At 38.7% G+C, this 19,501-nt stretch overlaps 1 protein-coding gene across 4 annotated transcripts in view; it reads left to right on the forward strand.

Moving 5' to 3' along the window:
• The window catches only part of PALLD (palladin, cytoskeletal associated protein), a 421,753-nt gene that overhangs the window by 236,187 nt on the left and 166,065 nt on the right, over window positions 1–19,501 (forward strand). The window lies entirely within an intron of this gene.

Genomic DNA, 19,501 nt, shown 5'->3' on the forward strand with positions numbered 1-19,501 from the left:
ACAGGCAGAGGGAGAAGCAGGCTCCATGCACGGAGCCTGACGTGGGATTCGATCCCGTGTCTTCAGGATCGCGCCCTGGGCCAAAGGCAGGTGCTAAACCACTGCGCCACCCAGGGATCCCAGATCCCATTCTTTTTATCTTTGTATATCTACTATAGAATTTTGCTTTGTGATTACCATAAGACTTACATAAAATAATTTGCATTTATAATAGTCTATTTTAAGTTGATAAATTTGAATAGATATATATTTTAAAGATGTTATTTATTTATCCATGAGAGATACAGAGAGAGAGAGGCAGAGACACAGGCAGAGGGAGAAGCAGGCTCTATGCAGGGAGCCTGACATGGGACTCGATCCTGGGTCTCCAGGATCACACCCTGGGCTGAAGGTGACACTAAACCGCTGAGCCACCCGGGCTGCCCAATTTGAATGTATTTTAAAGCTCCACATTTTTACTACCCCATGTTTTATGTTTTGGTTTTATTTTTACATCTTTTGTGTATCCCTTAATAATTATAGTTACAGTTATTATTACTACTCTTCTAATCTGCATGCTAGCTTTGTAAGTGATTAATCCATCACCTTTGCAATATTAGATTAACTGAATTTTACTGTATATTTACCTTTACCAACTTGTATACAACAAGTTGTTTTTCTCTTGCTGTTTGTAAGATTCTGTACTTTAAGTTTTGACAGTTAATTACAATGTATCTTGGTAGGTTTCTTTGGGTTCTTCTTTTTTGGAACTTTCTGGGTTTCTTGAATCTCCGTATCTGTATCCTTTTCCAGGTTAGGGAAGTTTTTAGGCATTTTTTCCTCAAACTTTCTTCTTCTATCTTTATTCTCCTTCTGGAATCCCTGTAATGTGACTCTTGACTCTTGGTCCACTTGGTAGTGTTCCATTAGTCCCCTAAGTTGTCTTCACTCTTTTTCATTATTTTTTCTTTTTTCCTACTCTGATTTGTTGAGTTCCACTGTCCTATTTTTGAGTTCACTTGTTCTGTCTTCTGCTTCATCTAGTCTGCTGGTGAATCCCTTTAGTGTGTTTTTCAGTTCAGTTATTGTGTTTGTCATCTCTGACTTCTGTATGGTGCTTTCTTATATATTATCTTTGTTGAATTTCTCATTGTGTTCATCCGTGTCTCTCCTGAGTTTGGTGAGCATCTTTATGACAGTTATTTTCAACTTTTTATCAGATAACTCATTTATCTCCATTTCATTAAAGACTTTTTCTGAGGTTTTATCTTGTTTGTTTGAAAGTCCTCTGCTTCATTTTCTTTGTCTCTCTGTAGGTATTTATTCATTAGACAAAATAGCCACTACTCTCGTTCTTGAATGAGTGGCCCCATGTAGATGAGCCTTATTGTTAACCCTACCCTAGCTCTTGGTTGTCTTTCAAGCCTTTGTTTTTTGTCCAAGCCTATTTTATTTTAGTGGCCCCCAGTAGTTGAGGATATCCAAGACCTGTTGGTGTCCCATAAGGATGGATATTAGCACCTAGGCTCAGGATTATTAGAAGCCAGAACCTCAGGCAACAACTTTTTAAAGTATAGAAATATATGTACAGTACTGTGGGACTTCTAGAGCAAGTCACACTGGCCATGATGGCTAGGTGTTCTAGATGTGTCTTCTGGGCAGCAGTCACAAAAAAATCTTAGGATGCCAGATAAATGTATAAGCTCCTTGCCAGGAGATTCCAATGACCTGACATAAGACAGAGAGAGAACACAAACATGCATTCACCAGCCTCTGTTTCCACAGTGTATCTCAGTAGCCCTTAGATGTGTACTAAACCATAAGCCACCCTCAGCCTGAAGCTCCAGGGACACGCAAATAGATCTCTTTCACAAAAAGTCTAGGGATGTTTTTAAGTTTACTGTGTGTGCAGTAGCCTGGGAGTGGCAACTGGCCAAGAACTGTCTCTCCATGTGTTACAGTTCTGTGGGAATAAGGAATGCAAACACCATTGGCCACTAGAGTTAGGCAATCAAGATGCATTCCCTGGTTGGCAGCCACAGAAACTGGGGCACTAGACACACATAAAAGTTCCCCTCTGGAAGATACTGGCACTTTGGAGCAAGGCAAAGAGCTAATGCCAAGATAGCAGCTGCCCTCTCAAGTCTCTGTAGAGGATTACAGTCAGCCCTTAGGTGTGTGTTTAATGACCCTCACACTGCAGCTATAAAGATAAGCCGATCAGCCTCTTTCATAGAGTTACTGAATTCCTCAGTCTGTTGCCCATTGTTGTGCCTTGGGGTGGTTGCCAATTAAGAATTCTCTTTCTACTGGTTACAGTTCTATGGGAACTGCAAACATAAGACTCACTGGTCACCAGATTGGGTGATCAAGGGATCTCCCCTAATGGCAGCCACACACACACACACACACACACACACACACACACACACACACAGAGGGTATAAGCTCCTTTTGGGGGGATCCTGGCAAGCTGGAGTGAGGCAGAGGGAGAGTTTAAAGATGGTGCCCACCAGCCTCTATCCCTGGAGAATATGGTAGCAGGCCCCTGGAGGTGTGTCCCTGAGAGAGCCCTTTAGTGCTGTTTTTCAGTTCACTATAGCCTTATAGATCTTGTGGGTATGAATCCCATTGGTTTTCAAAACTAGGGGTTTGGGGGCTCATTCTCTCAGGTTTAAGTCTCGAAGTTGGAGTTCCTGACATGGGGGAGAAGCTCCTGGTTTTGAGTTCCTTCCCAATCACAGGGCACTGCACTGGGGTTGGGTTTATGGTGAGATTGCATCTCATCCTCTCTGATTTGCTTCATTGTGGGTTTTGTTTTTGTTTTTGTTTTTCATTTGTTTGATGGGTATGAGTTGCTTAGCTAGTCTGAGTTTTTCTCAAAGGAAATCGTTCTATATGTAGCTGTACATTTAGTCTGTCTGTGGAAAGATGTAAGTTCAGGATTTTCCTATATCACCATATTGAACCAGAAACCTGTTAAGTTATTTAATACAAAATATTTTCATTCCTGATCCTAAAACTCAATAAATTTGCTACTTATGGATGATTCCTTTTTATTTCCCTTCCTTTTAAGTAGGCAAGTGCTGGATGTTGGCTGGCTTTGCTTAACTATTTGACTAATTCATTTAAAAAAATTTTTGAGGGCAGCCTGGGTGGCTCAGCGGTTTAGCGCCGCCTTCAATCCATGGCGTGATCCTGGAGACCCAGGATCGAGTCCCACGTCGGGCTCCCTGCATGGAGCCTGCTTCTCCCTCTGCCTGTGTCTCTACCTCTCTTTCTCTCTCTGTGTGTCTCTCATGAATAAATAAATAAAATATTTTTAAAAATTAAAAAAAAATTTTTGAGATTCGTTATAAAATTTGACCAATGTGATGAGTGCATTTAGTCATGATTTTAGTTATAAAGCATTAGTATTCTTCATTCATTAGGAATTAAGCAAAAGTAAGATGTTTTAGTCAGTGATACTGTTGTTGTTGTTGGCAAAATCTCAAATCCTTATGATTTGAGTTACCAGTTACTTAGAAAATCATGAACCCTGGGAACATTTTTCAAAAGCATCACTAGGATTTGAATTCAAATCTTAATGAGGAACATTAACTATAGCAACTCAATTTATTTCTAAAAACAGTATTTAAAATTTTAAGGTTAAATATGAAACAGTGGTATAAGTCCTGGTGTTTGATTTATTTTTTAGCTGAGAAAGTTATCTGTGTTCAATAGGTGGAGGGAACCAACTGGACATCCTGCTTACACAAAGCTAATCAGTAGCTTGACAGCCCCAATCAAACATCCAACACAGAGTGTCTTAGAGGCCATAATCTATGTCTCCTGCATTGTTTTTGTTTTAAAGGGCTTGGTGGAATGAAGGAGGGATGGTACATCTTGAGATTGTACATAGTTGCCAATTTTCTTTTTTTTTCTAGTTAGAGCATATTATTAGTTTGACTTTCTTTCAGCTCAAAGGAACCACTTTATCTCTGTCTTAAGCTCATGAGCTTTTATTATGGATAAAGGTTTTTAAAAATTAGCCTCACAAAATATAAGATTCTTTGAAAGTGAATTTTCCAGAAAACTGACACTGTACCTTTAAGCACCAAAATTGAATAGAAGAGGAAAGAAGAAGAGGGCAGGAGGGGGTGGAGAGTAATTGTAGTAGCAATAGTGTGATAATAATAGAAAGGTTCTGGGGCACCTACCTGAGTGGCTCAGTCAGTTAAGAGTCTGATTCATGATTTCAGCCCACGCCATGGTCTTGGAGTCATGAGATCGAGCCCCATGTTGGGTTTTGCACTGGGCATAGATCTGCTTGAGATTTTTCTCCCTTGCCCTCTCCCTCTGCCCCGCTCCCCACTTGAACTCCCTCTCCTCTCCTCTCCTCTCTCTCTCTCTCTCTCTAGTAAATAAATAAAATCTTAAATAATAGAAAAGTTCTGAAATGTCTACTCTTCTATGTAACTGAAACTTTTCTTGGAGGCTCAGGGTCATTTTCATGAATATCAGAGATTAACCCTATTATCTGTTGAAGAGCTCTGACATATTTAGATCTGTTGGCCCCTAAACAACATGTTACTCCTACACCATCAGCATATGCACTGAGTTCAAAAGATGGGTCAAACAGTTGTGTGCTTCTTCTCTCATTAACAAACCATCCATTTCATAACAGGAAGTCCTCATGTCCCTCCCTTACTGTCCTTGTTCCCCTGCCCTCCTCTTCATGGTCCTGGCTCTCACTTCATCAGTTCCATTTAGTATTTCCCTCCAGGCTGCCAGTGAGAGGTAAGGAAGATATTTAGAAGAGCTCATTCACCATCCTCTAAGAACAACCGAAGAAAAGAAGACCTTTCTTACTCATAGTAACCACCTATTATTCTAAAATTAAAATATGTTAGTATGCTGACTGAGTCTGGCTGCTTTTCATCTAACCATTCCATTTTTATCATGTTCTGACCCAAGCCAGGGTGTTAGATGTGGGGTTGCAGCAAAAAACCATTCATACTTATTTATATATTTGAGAGCAAGAGAATGTGCGAGTGGGGAAGGGGCAGAGGGAGAGCTCTATGCCCAGTGTGGAGCCCAGTGTGGATAGATCTCATAACCTGAGCCAAAATCAAGAGTCAGATTCTTTTTTTTTTTTTTTTTAAGAGTCAGATTCTTAACCGACTGAACCACCCAGGCGCCCCTCCATTCATACTTTAAGACTTCTTATCTCTAATTTTAAAATTTTCTCTGTCCCTTCCCTTCATTGGGTACTGTTGTTTTGGGATGCTTCTAGTAGACTGCCTCATGGCATATGCAATCAACAGTCACGTTGGTGAAAGTATTTTGGGGAGGGCTAGAAGCAATAAGTTTCGGTTTTAGGTCTTGGTCCCTGGTGGTTGCTGGAAGTATTTTCTAGAAAAGCAGGGATTCGTTGTATCATTTTTGACTCTGATTTTCTCTTTCCCTTCATCTTTATCACCCACATTTGTGATTAGTTTTATTGCTACTCTGTGAAAAATAGAGTTATTCCTACTAATACCTGTGCATTTAACGAATATACCATAGGTTAACATAAACTTTGCAGAAACTTTGCAGAAAGGAAACAGCAGAGAATGACTCAGAAACTCTCCAACAATTTGGTATCAGTGAATAGCTCTGTTGTGGAAAGTCTGCCTCTGACTACTTTTTAATTTGGCTTTATTCGTTGCTGCAATTTTTTTTTCTTTTCACCTTCTTTAAAAATAGCATCATTGGGATCCCTGGGTGGCGCAGTGGTTTGGCACCTGCCTTTGGCCCAGGGCGCGATCCTGGAGACCCGGGATCGAATCCCACGTCGGGCTCCCGGTGCATGGAGCCTGCTTCTCCCTCTGCCTGTGTCTCTGCCTCTCTCTCTCTCTCTCTCTGTGACTATCATAAATAAATAAAAATTAAAAAAAAAATAGCATCATTTTGTGAGCATGAAATTTTTTCCTTAATAATTACATGCCTTAATTTTGCTATATATACCTACTTGGGCATCTATTACAGACACACACACATAAAGTATATATGTTTTGGCAGCCTAGGCCAGTTTTAGGAGCTTTGAGTTGTCAGAGTGTATTTGGATTCTTTTGGCCTTTCTCTCATGTTTGTGAGATGACTGTAGCTGTTCAAATGCCATGTCCTCACACTGTTCAACAGACGAGGAAGCATGAAGCAGAGGCCAAAAGTTTTGTGCATCTCTGTTTATTTTATTCTGAAGAAAATCCTTTCCAGCTGATTTTCTTTCTGAGTTTCATTGACCACAACTATGTCGAGGTCCATTTTGGTTCCAAGAAAGGATGGGAAAGTGAGTATATGGCAAAGGGAAATGGAATCCCCATGACTGGCTAAGACTAAGCCTTGTGGAAGGCCCAATATTCAAAGGATTCTGCGTGTACTAAATAAAAATGGTGGAATTCAACTTGGGTGGAAAGGATGGCCACTAGGGAGCTAACAAACAGGGGAACATCTTCTGCCACAATATGTTTAAGGACATTCACTAAAATTGCCCTCAAGTTCATGCTTCCATTTGTCAATGACCTTGGTGTCAACAATGTGCTGCCAGTTGTGATGAAGAGACCAAGGGAAGAGCAGACCATTAGAAGAAATAGCAGTGGGGGGAATGCAGTGGTTAGTAACATGAAGTGTGAAATGTTCAAAGGTCAGAAGGAAACAAGGAGTTTAATCTGTGTACAATGGAATAGAAAGGATTTGTATGTGTTGTGTTCTAAACTTCATTCTTTCAGAAGGCAGCTTTATATGCCGTTTGGAGCACAGCTGGAATATGCAAACTGATGACCAAGTTTCCTGTTTGTTAGATACTATGCATGCAAAACAGAATATCGATCTTTAGTCCTTTTTCTTTTGAACACTTAATCTGACCTATAAAATGAATAGGGTTAAACACTGAGTGTATTTATCAATAGTCCTCAAACAGTGGAATGGAGACTAATTAACCAGATGCTCATATCTCTAAGATAATTCAAAGATTGTTGATACAAAACATATTTGGGAATTTAAAAAATAAAAATTGTAAGTAACAATATTTTTGAGTGCCAGATGGAGAAGACATCTGTAGAGTGAGAAACTAAAGAAAACACACTTGCAAGATGAAGGCACGTTAGAAGAAAATTGTTGGCTCCGTTTGTAATGAGGAGTTTGGAAAATATTTTCTCTGTGTACAGAAGGTTCACTTTACTTGATGGCTCACATAAATGGCAGACACCATTGTTTTTTCCCTTAAGAATTTTCTTTACTAACAAGGTGCTGTGTAGTAAGACAAGAGCACACTGCTTTGTTTTCCCTGACCTCCTTTCTCCATTCCTCAGTGAAATTCTGGTAATCTGGAGCAGTTTTGTCAACCCCTAGTATGTGCCTCGCTTTACAAAGAACCTGTTGGGTAGAACTCTTTGTTTGCTGTGTCTACAGTGACCCTCCCTTGGTCATGAAATAGACCAAGACTGAGGAAGAGGAAAAAAAGGAATGATTCAGCTCATACTCCTAAGCCTTCACTAGAGCATAGCTTATTGGAAGTTTACTAGTCTGACTTCAAAGACCAAGGACAGCATGATTTTCTGAGATGCTGCAGCAGTGGTTTGGGGCTGAGCAAAACATGCATAGCATGCGGACCAGAGACAGCAACAGCTGTGTGGCTCATCTGTTGCCCAACACATTTCCTGACCATGAAGTCTGGTTGAAGGAGTAGCATCAGTGAATTTCAAGCATGGAAAGAATCTGACCATTCTCTCTCATTATTAAACCACATTACCTTTGTCCTTTCCCTCAACTTTCAAGGTCATTTCACTTTGCATTTTTCATTGATTTGTGGCCAAAAACTGATTAGGAAAAGAAAACTTAAAATGTGTTATTAGTTGAAGGTCTGGAATTAAGTATGCTTCAGGAGCCACTTTCTGTAACTAAGATCTCATTCTCAAAAGATGCACACATAGCACAATGACATGACCATGGGCGGGGGCAGAGGGGCTACCTTAAGAACAAAGGATGATGGAGGGAACCTCTGTGGAGGACAGATGACATCCATGAGACTTGTGTGTGACAAATATCATGAACAGTCCACAGTGTTTGGTCATTTTAATTTTGCTTCTTTAATACCTATCTTCCAGCCATTCTACTTCTGCTGCCCCCACCTTGTTGTAGGCTTACACATCTCATTTCCAAGTATTCCCACAACATCCACACTGATCTTTCTGCCTCCAGTCTCACCCCATGTAGACCCTTTTTGACCCCACATGGTTGCACCTACCCCAGTTAATTGCAGAGCAGTTATTTTAACTTTCATTATTTATTCTTATATTTTTGTAAATAATACTTAGAACACGCCAAGTTACTAATGGCAACAGTGATAAGTATATTGTTTATTGAACAAATAGTTTGAATTACAAAGCTTTCTTAGAAAACAAATAGAAGGCCTTTGAGCATAACGTCCAGGCAGGACAAATGGTCCATTTTGAAGATAATTAGTTCAGAAGCTGCAAGTCTCCCCACTACACATGTGAAAGGCATCATGAGAAGCAAGCCTGAGATAAGCATCCCCACCTACTGTGTGAATTTTTGTTTCAGGTCTGTGTTTTTCCTGCAGTCATTAGAATCCTTCCTTATCCTTTTGCTTCAGATTTGTAGCATTTATCAGTGTCATCTCTTCTCTGATTTAGTGGAGCTCATTGTTTTAGTTTAAAACAATTGCTGGTTTGAAGATGCTTATGTAAACAGCAAGACAGCATAATAATTCATTGCTTCCTCATAATTACCATGTCTGTACAAACTTAAAGGGATGCATGCCATTTACAATAGATGGGGCTCACTGTATAAAAAGTATTTGTAAGTTTTGTCATTCTACTGGGGATATATGTCAGCAATCATCAGATGGTCTCAAACTCTGGAAAACATCCCAAAAGATGTTTTAAAAGGTAAATTGAAAGAAAAACCATGACAAGATTCTCAATAACCCCTATTGGATCACCTTACGGTTCTCCATTTCCCTTTTATGAATGCACTATTTAGAGTAGAAAATTGCTTCATTTCTTCATCCTAATTTCAAAGTTTGGTTATTTCAAGAAAACTTTGTAATTTTGAGTTTTGGATATCATAACCCAAAGATAGGTGGAAAGTCTAATCACGGATGTCCATACTTGAGTTAACTCTGACTTTCTTTCATCTCAGAAAATTTCATCATGCTGTGGTTTTTTTCCCGAGCTGGAATTGACAGTAAGTTTCTTAGTTAACCTTGCAGGTGCTTTCAAGATAATTGAACATGAGACTACCAGAAAGGACCATAAAAAAGCTAGAGTCAGCTGGTGGTATGGAAAATTATTTGGAAAGGTGGAAAACGTTAATTTAAAAGAGTTCAAGAGTTTAAGCCAAAAGAGCTGGTTAGGTTGTGTAGCAAAACAAAACAAAACAAAACAACCAGAAACAAAACCCCTGCAAGACTCCCCCAACCGTACATCTCTTTGAATAGCTTCTCTACTGCCATTTTTGCGAAATTGATATGAATCCTCCCATTCCAAGAGCTCATGAACTTAAGTACAGGGAATGATAGCAACTGCAAATGAGTTTAAGGAAACAGGCTGAATGTCATTAAAATCTTTTTAAAACGTTCTGTGACATCTGTTTTCCATTTTTGCTATGCTGTTTAATTAACTTCAGTCTTGTAGAATTGCAGAAATCTTTTTTGCTCAAAATAGCATCTTGAAGGAAGTGACCTTTATTTAATACAGGAGAACGTTAAGTGTAATATGAGCTTGATTAACTTCATCCCAAGTTTCACATTTTTCCCATTGGCTTCAAGTCTGTTCCCCTGTATGGCTCATTTCTGTACAACCCAATCACACTTCGGGTGGTTTGGATCACAGCTGTGATCTGATTGGTGCCAGTGTCCTCTATTTCTAAGGTAGCAAAAATGGAAGAAATTGTAAAAAGAATAGAGATGGCTCAGAAACTCTTCTTGTCTAGGTATCTCGCTTCCGAGGTAGTGAGGGAGTCAAGGGCTGAAAAACATTCCTTCCTTATAATGATGGTGTGTTTGTGTGTGTGTGATCTCTCTGTTAAAAATAGTTGTCTTGAGAGAGGAAAGAAGGGGCAAAAAGTCAGTACATCCTGTAAACCTGGAACGTGAATGCCTCTTACGCTGAATCCAGTTCAGTGGTCCTGGAAAGCTCATATTGGACACATCACGGGGCGAACAGGAACATTGTGGAGCAGCAGAAGAGTGGAGAGAACCAAACTCCACCAACAGCTGACTGTATTTTTCTGTTTGCCAGAGCACACAAAAGCCCAGTGCCCTGAGATCAGGACACAAAAGGAAATAGCTGCATTTCAACATGTCCTGGCTTCACCAGAGAAAGCCTACTGGGTTTCTGGCTTTCTAGAGTGGACAGAAGCTGGCACGTCAGCTGCCTTTATGCTTATTACCACACAGGCCGATGTGCTGAGCTATTCTAAGTGGTTTCTGAGAAAGCAGTTGTGGATTGCACTAGACCTGATTTCTGCTCAGAGGAATTAATGGACTTTAAGTGGCCACCTTTTTCCATGGCTTCTCTGCTCCAGCCTGACGAGTGATGCTGGTTTCTTCATCCTCCCTGAGTTCCATACCCAGTGTCACTTGAACAAATCTGGCCTCTGTATCTGACCTACACTGGTTCTACTCTCCCAGCTCCTACTTAACCCTCAGGCGAGATGAGGCTTTCTTAACTCTCTGACCTCTGGCTCAGTACTGAGGTCACATTTGCCCCGGAGCAGGAAAAAGTAAATTAGAAAGAAGTCACTTGGAGGAGAAGACTGTGTGTTTTAAAGAAAGATTTGTTTAATGTATTCTGGTAGTACTGAGATGGTCCCTTAATACCTTACAAGTAGCTCATTTAGCAAGAAGGCCACAAAACACAAAAAACACATGTGTGGTGTTTTGAGGACAAGTACACTTTCTGCTCAGTGAACACACCTGACCCATCATTCTGATGCTCCAGGCACTAACTTGCCAGGAGAGTGTTCCCCAACTGTGGTTTCATAAAATCAGTGATAGTCGCTTTTAAATAGTTTTCAGTATTTCTGAACATCTGGTAGGCTGCACAGATCAACTGAAATGACTGATTTGTTTCCATTTAGCTGTAGTCATCTTGATTCATTACAGTGATACAACGTATGCTGATTATAAGCCCTGATTGGTAGTTGTATGGCCTCTGTTTAGCAAAAGGAGAAAACAAGTCAGTAGTTGGACTTCCTCTAAACCATAAAGAATGCCTTGCCAATTTCATTCCCTCCCTTCTAAAAACAGTGATTCTTTTTCTCTTTCTGGATTCCCAATATCCCACCTACAATTTTCTCCTCTATTCTTCAGTTGCCTGACCATCTCCTTTCATGCAAACACTATGCTCTGCCTTTCAGGAGGCCCAGATTACATTAGGTCACCCTGTGTGTTCTCCCCTGGCATTGAGGACTTCCCCCATGATAACCTTCATATAATTACTCTCTAGAAGTTGTCTCCCCACAAGATCTAGGATCTGTGACAGCAGGCTTGTATCTCTCTTGTTCTTCGACTTGCCCAAGCTGCTACTGTAGAATTTGGCACATAATAAACATTCAATAAATATTTGTGGGTTTAGTGGATACATCATATTCATCGTCAAACTGAGTGGCATTTATCTATTTGAATGCTTGACTGAATGCATCACTAGGCTATCATATTCTGCAGGAATATAATATCTATGGCAGTATCAATCATTTTTTAATCCCCAGCAACTAGCACTGTATCTAGGACAGAGATTTAGTTCAATTCAACTACAGCTGAGATTTTTAAAAGTGAGGACACTGTAGATTTTATAAAGACTTTAATGATCGTGTCTCTTGTCTTATCATTAGGCAGCCCTGTGAAAAGGCAATCCTTGGCTCAAAATTCCACTCAACTTGTGATGAAAGATTCTATGGTTTAATTTTTAGTAAGTGAGTAATACCATGATTTTTAGGTCTGTAAGTAGCTTAAAGTTAAACTTAGAATTTTGATTGGAGATGGTCCTCCCAATCTGCTGTAGATAAAGGGTTTGAATGAGATTGCTGACTGGACCTTTTAACTTGCTGTTCTTGTTTATTTTCTGCTTGTTTTGTTTGTTCAGGTCTGGCATAGAGCCTAAAAATAAAAGCTTGCTTGCAGTTTGACTTTCACTGTGATTCAGTTTTGCAATCTTTTCAAAACACCCTTCAGGAGACCTCCATATATCTGTGAACATCTCCTGGGTTTTCCAAAACAAACACGACATAAATGGGGGGAATTTGGAAATTTCCAAATTCTAACAGATGGGAACTTGCTTTCTTTGTCTGAGAAGTATTTGCTTCAGAGAAAGGGGAATCCCAGAGGAAAGTATAAGTCCGAAAGCTCCACAGGGTTCTCTGTCTTTGCTTTCCCTGGCTTAGGGGGTGTGGGGAGCAACCAGATGTCAGATGCCAGCAAAGAGCTCTCCATCCTGATAGCTGTCAACTCAGAAAAATACAGCTCTGGGGTGGCAGCCTCAATCATAGGATGTTTCCCTATGAAATCAGCACTTCCCTCTTCAGTTAACTGAGGATAAAAATGAATTTTTCAGGTGAGAGTGGCATCTAATGAAACTTTGAGAATCCTTCGTGTTCAGGAAGAGAGTACTGCTGTGGGAAAACTCCTGGGGTTCCTCTTTCCTTTCTGCTTCTTTGTTGGGACAGCTTACACAGGAATATGGATTAGTGAGACTCAAGTATCCCTGGCACAGCCAGTTCTTTTCTCTGTTCTTCAGTCAGGCTACAGCACCAGCACAATGGCCCCAACCTTAACATTTCAGACCTACTACCCCAATTTCTCTAACAGGACAAAACAGAACCAAGATAAGGCCTTGGGAAGCACAAAGCTCTAATCTCATGGTGTCACAATAGTGAATCAAAAGATTGATGAAATTTTAGAGCCAAAGGGAACCCTCGAAGTCACTTGGTCCAACCCCTCCATTTTTCTAGGAAACAAAAGGAGACCACAGAACTTCAGTGACTTGATAGATGTAACCTGTTGGTAGTAAAAAGGATAATAGTATAGACTTTGGGGTCGGGCATAAGCATGAATCCTAACTCTACCTCATTAGCCTGGTTATAACCTTGAATAAGTCACTCATACTCTCAGGTTTATCATCTGTAAATTATATAATAATAGCTTTTATAGGATTGTTGAGATTACATTAGAGAAAAGTCATGTAAAACACTTAGCATAAAGCCTAGCACTCAGTAAGTGACTACAAGTTGGAAGCAACTGTTTATCATTGTCATTGTCACCATCATTATCAGCATCAGAACCAGAGCCCAGGACCCAGTCCCCTGGGTCACCATTTCTGTTACTACATGTCTTTGAATCATCTTCATATATTGTTAATACATTGGATGACCCCATTCTGTATTGGTTGAAGCACAAACAGTGGTGAGATCATTAGTTTAGAAACTCTGAGATGCTGGGCAAATAATGATGTAATTCTTAAAAAAAAAAAAAGATGTAGCACTTATAGACTCAGGATTATAGAAAACCTGAATTTTATTTTGAATTATGTTTCTGTATTGTAGTCTCATTATATTTTAACAATGTTTCCTTTTAAAAAACATTCTCTAATACATTCAGATATATATATCTGAATATATCCCATTTATTGTTTTCCTTCCCTTCTCATTATGACATTGTCACAATGAACTTCTAGAATGGAATACATTCCACTAAACAAATTCCAAGTGATTTTTTTGGTAGTGAAAGCATTATTTGGTAGTAAAAGTGTAGGAACTACCCATGCTGATCTGCATGTGATCTAAACAGTCCCAAGAAACTGGTTACTTTGGGGGGAAATGCTAAAGACGGTGTGCAAGAGAGAAGGATGGTTGAATGAAACCTTTCCATCTGTAAACTTCTTACTGTCATGTGTGCTCAGGACGTGGGCTCTTTGCCCTCAGATTTGTTCATTGAGTTTTGCTTTATCAGAATGACACTAAGGTCAGGAAATCCTAAATCCAAGTAAAATCAGATTTGAGTCTCACCTTATTCTGCTTGGTAAATGTCCCTGCTTTTATCTATTCTCTCTCCTCTTTCACCAGCTCAGATTAAGTCGCCAAGTCTGACACAATTTCTTTTTCCTTTTTTTCTTCTTCCTTTAAGTATTATGTAAGCATATGTGAATTCTAAAAAGCCTGCTTGAATTATCAGAGTACCCTGATCAAATATCCCCTTAATCAAGAGGAAGGATTTGAAACTCTAGCATTGACAGTAAAACCTGAGGAGGAAGACCCCTGAGACATAAAATATAAAGCTTTAAGGGCAAGAACAGTGTTTTATATATTGACATGTTTGTAGCACTAGCACAGTGCTTAGCATATGATACATTCCAATAGATATTTGAATGTGTAACAAGCCTTTCTTGATTTCTAGTCAGTTTATTAGTTGTAGCAAGTCTCCTCCTAGGACCGAAAAAAATTACGAACCTGTGGATCTTGTGAACGTTATTATTGTTTTACTAAGGGAGAATTGGTATATATTAATCTTGGATGTATAGCATAATGGTTTGATGTTTATATATTCTGTAAAATGATCACCACAATAAGCCTAGTTAACATTATCACCATGCATAGTTACAAAATTTTTCTGGTGATGAGAACTTCTAAGATTTATTCTCTTAGCAGCTTTTAGATATGCAGTAACTATTATTAACGATAGTCACCATGCTGTACATGACATCCCCATGACTTATTTATTTTATAACGAAATTTGTCCTTTTGACCTCCTCCCCATTTCACATACTCCCCCCTCAACCACCTTCCACCTTTGGCAACCATCAGTCTGTTTTCTGTTTCTAAAAATTTAGTGTTTTGTTTTTGTTTTTTAAATTTCACATTTAAATGGTATGTGGTATTTGTCTTTCTCTGGCTTATTTCACTTAGCATAATGCCCTCAAGTTTCATCCATGCAAATGACAAGATTTCATTCTTTATGGCTGAAAAAAATTCCATTGTGTTTATATATCACATTTTTAAAATTCATTCATCCATTGATGGACTCTTTAGATTGCTTCCATTTGTGGCTATTATAAATACTACTACCCTGAAGTGAATATAGGGGTGCAGATCTATTTTTGAATTAGTGTTTTCCTTTTCTCAGATAAATACCCAGAAGTGGAATTGCTAGATCATATAGTGGTTCTATTTTTAATTTTTTGAGGAAACTCCATACAGTTTTCCACAGTGGCTGTACCAATTTACATTCCCACCAACAGTGCATGAGGCTCTCTTTTCTCTACATCCTCACCAACACTTCTTAACTCTTGTGTTTTTGATGATAGCCACTCTAACAGGTGAGGTCATATCTCATTGTGGTTTTGATTTGCATTTCCCTGATGATTAGTGATGTTGAGCACCTTTTCATGTCCCTGTTGGTTATTTGTGTGTTTTCTTTAGAGAACTGCTTATTCAGTTCCTCTGCCCACTTTTTAATCAGTTTGTTTTTTTTGCCATTGAGTTGTATGAGAATTTTTTATATTTTTAATGGCTGTATATTAAGTTGTAGTGCATCCAGACCATAGATTTTTGCTCAGCACTAAGAAGAAATGAGCTATTAAGCCATGAAAAGACATGCAAGAAGCCTTAAGTGCATATTACTAAGTGAAAGAACACAGTCTGAAAGTCTATATACTGCATGATTCCACCTATGTGACATTCTAGAAAAGGCAAACCTATGGAGAAGTTAAAAAGAACAGTGGCTGCCAGGATTTGGAGAAGGGGGAGAGATGAAACAGGATTTTTAGAACAGTGATTATATTCTGTATAATACTATAATGGTAGATACACATCATTATATGTTTACCAGACTTAAAAGATGCACACCACCAAGCATGAATACTAGTGTATACTATAGACTCTGGGTTATAATGATGCATTAATGTAAGTTAATCAGTTGTAACAAATGTTGCACTCTGGTGAAAGAGGATGACAGTGGAGGAAGCTATGCATGTGTTGGGGTAGTGGGTATATGGGCCATCTCTGTGCCTGCTGCTGTATTTTGCTATGAACTTAAAACTACTCTAAAAAAACAGAATCCTTTAAAAAAATAAGAAATTAGTTGATATATCAGGAGGCCAAACAATATGAATGATAACAACAGGGAAATATTAAAAAGAGTATGCCTAGAAGAGGAAAACAGCCAAAAGAAGTAGAGTAATAATTGAATACCAGGGAAGCCAGGAATGAAATGATATAGGAGTAGGATCTACAAAAAGGTACTTGCCATTTTTCTAAGAAATATGCATGATCAAATAAGCATACTGAGGTTGAAGATGTCTCCAGAGAGAAAGCAATTCACACCTGGAAGCCAGCCATAAAGTATCAAGGCTAAAGTAGAGTTTATCTGATAAGTAGACACCTTGGAGCAAAGACTAAAAAGAATCAGATTTTCGATCAGATAGGATATCATTTACTAATCGTATCAGTGTATAGATAGAGACACACAGTAGATACTCATTAACAGAGCTGTTATTATTACTATTTTTCTTCTGTATCCTGAGGTTTCTCATACTTTCCTGTATAGTGGTGTGAGTGTTCTACTCTAACCAGCCAGACAAATGAGTAAGTAACAAGTGGACAAATGGTCAGAGATCCATGGGATCCTACAGCAGGACCCTGCACTGAGGTTGAGGCTTTGGATGAGGAGTCTTCACCTTCACTTTGAGGGTTAGTTCCTACTCCTGTGTAAAAGCATGGCCAATGCTTGGCAAGGGCATGGAAATTGAGAGAGGACCATAAAGGCAGAGGATATGTAGCCGAGTTTCAACTGTAGTTATTATTCTTAACAGTGAAAAAGTGTACAGATGATGGATGACCATATTTTCAAGTCAAAATTCAGACACATGCTATGACAATGAGATAGAATATGAAACTACAACTATCTGAGGAAATTGAGGCTATATGGTCACCATATGTAGAAAAGGCAGAGAAATTTAATTGTGTGTAGAAAAAGAGGCCAACATGTCCATCCAGTTAATCCAAGGGATAAAGAGTTGCAAAGGCCTGCAGGTCATATTATCTGTTCCCCTAGTTTTAGGGAAGCCAAGCAACTTTCCCAAGCTAAATTTTAGCTTGTTATTAGAGGCTTTCTAGAGAATATTGACATCTTACAGTTGAGTTACTATAAATATCATCAAAGGAATTCCAACATTTTGAAAGATTATAACTGCTAGAATAACATTTTTGCCACAGATATTTTGTCCCTATTTTAGTAGTAGTGTAGGATCTTTACTACCAAGTCACAACTGAAATGTTGGGAAAAGTTGGATCCCTTTTCTTATTCTCATTTTGTGTTCCTATTGTTTTTTGTTTTCTGAGTTTATTTGTAATTGTTTCTTTAAAATAGAACTATGGATAATGGATGGAGGGACAGGAGACAATGTTAAAATAATGACGCAAAGACTTCACTATTTTAGATAATATTTAAAAAGTACATATCATAGTTCTTTTGCTTTAGAGATGTAAATTGACACAAAAATGTTTAGAAAATAAATTGGTATAGACCAGTGGTTTTGAAATGTGGTCCCCCAAACCAGCAACATTATCAGCTAGGAATTTATGGGAAATGCAGATTCTCCGGCTCCAAATCAAGGAATCAGAAACTCTGGTGGGAGGAGGGAGCAGAGAAGTGGGGAGGAAGCAAGCAGTGTGTAATTTAACAAGCTTACCTGATTATTTTAACCACTAGTGTAGCTGAATCATTCAAACAAGCATGATTTAGAAGATAGTTCTCAGTAAGACTGAAGTGAATGCATCAAATCCTTCAAAAACATTTCTCTTATGGATGTCTGCAGTTTATTAGTTTTCTATTGCTGTGTAATAAATTACCACAAGCTTAGTATTTATTATGTTGTGGATTCTTTAGGTCAAGTGACCAAGGATAGGTCAACTGGGTCATCTGCCTAGGGTCTCACAAGGCTATAATCAAGGTGGCAGCTGGACTGCATTCTCATCTGAAGGTTCACCTAGGGAAGAATTTGTTTCCAAACTCTTTCAGGTTGTTGCCAGAGTTCATTTCTTTTCAGAAGTAGGGCTGAGGACCTTAATTTCTTACCATTGGGTGGAGGCTGCCTGAAATTTCTGCCATGTAGATATCCTCAAAAGCATTTCTCAGTATGACAGTTTGCTTAAAACAACACATATTTATTCTCTCATGGATTCTGTAGGTCAAGTGTTGAGTAGAAACAAGTTACAGGTTCTGCCTACACTCAAGGGTAGGGGTATGTGACTTGTGGCTGACTCTAGGCTATATTCGCCACCTGTAGAAATTATATATATATATTTTTTTACAAAATTGAGCACTTTTAGTGTACTTTTTATTTAAAATAAGGCACATTTTAAGAAGTGTATCTTTTTTGAGAAAAAGTAGTGTCATAACTCACTACAGTTTTAACAGATTGAGGTCAAAGATAGATTTTCTTACAAGAAAAATTTAATGTGGTTAAAAAAAAAATCATTGTATTTAACTGGCTTTAACATTGAACACTCTTCCCCCTGTTCTCCTATACTCATCTCCTGGTTGTTCTTCAGAGCCCTGCTCAAATATCTCCTCACAAAGCCTTTCCTGATGCTTCTACATGGAACTCTTCTTCATTTTAATTCCCACTATTTTATTGTCCTTATTTGGTGGACTGGAATAGTTATTTGGGTAGGTGATTTATCTCTGTTTTCTGTGTCATTGAAGCCTCACTCAGTAAATGGACTTAAGGGAAATTGACCAAATAGATGTTACATTAATGAGGTCATATTTTACGTCTTTGGAGCTCCTCAAGTAGCATAAGTAGCATCTGCTTGTGATCTAAACAGTCCCAAGAAACTGGTTACTTTTGGGGAAATACTAAGGATGGTGTGTGCAAGAGAGAGAAGGATGGTTGAATGAAACCTTTCCAACTGTAAACTTTTTACTACCACATGTGCTCAAGAACATTGACTCTTTGCCCTCAGATTTGTTCATTACGTTTTGCTTTATCAGGAAATCATAGGTCCAAGTAAAATCAGATTTGAGTCTCACCTTATTCTGGCCTGATAAATGTATGTTCATATTAAGGTTTGTTGAATTAGAAAAGCAAATAATTAATTTTAGATGTTTTGACTTACTAAAATTTATTCAGTGTAAATTACCTCATTAGGGGTACAGTATAATAATATGTAATAACTTTGGAGTCAGAAACCCCAGAGCTCCATTTCTGGCTTCTCCCTTTAATGACTGTATGTGGCCTTGGGTATGGTACTTAATGTCTCTAAACATCACTTTCCTTAATATAGTCATTACTTAATAAATATCAAGCCATTATTAATATCAAGTTGGAGGCATTAAAATTTCTTGACAATACCAGCACAGTTCACGCAAGCGCAAGGACTCTAGAATTTCTGCTCAGCTCTGGAAGGATGGCATGCACATGTATCGTGTTCATTTCAGAGGATAGTGACTTTCTGGCCAACAGACTAAATAAACATTGTATCA

The sequence above is a fragment of the Canis lupus genome, chromosome 25 (assembly GCF_011100685.1).
Source record: "Canis lupus familiaris isolate Mischka breed German Shepherd chromosome 25, alternate assembly UU_Cfam_GSD_1.0, whole genome shotgun sequence".
NCBI classification, from domain to species: domain Eukaryota; kingdom Metazoa; phylum Chordata; class Mammalia; order Carnivora; family Canidae; genus Canis; species Canis lupus.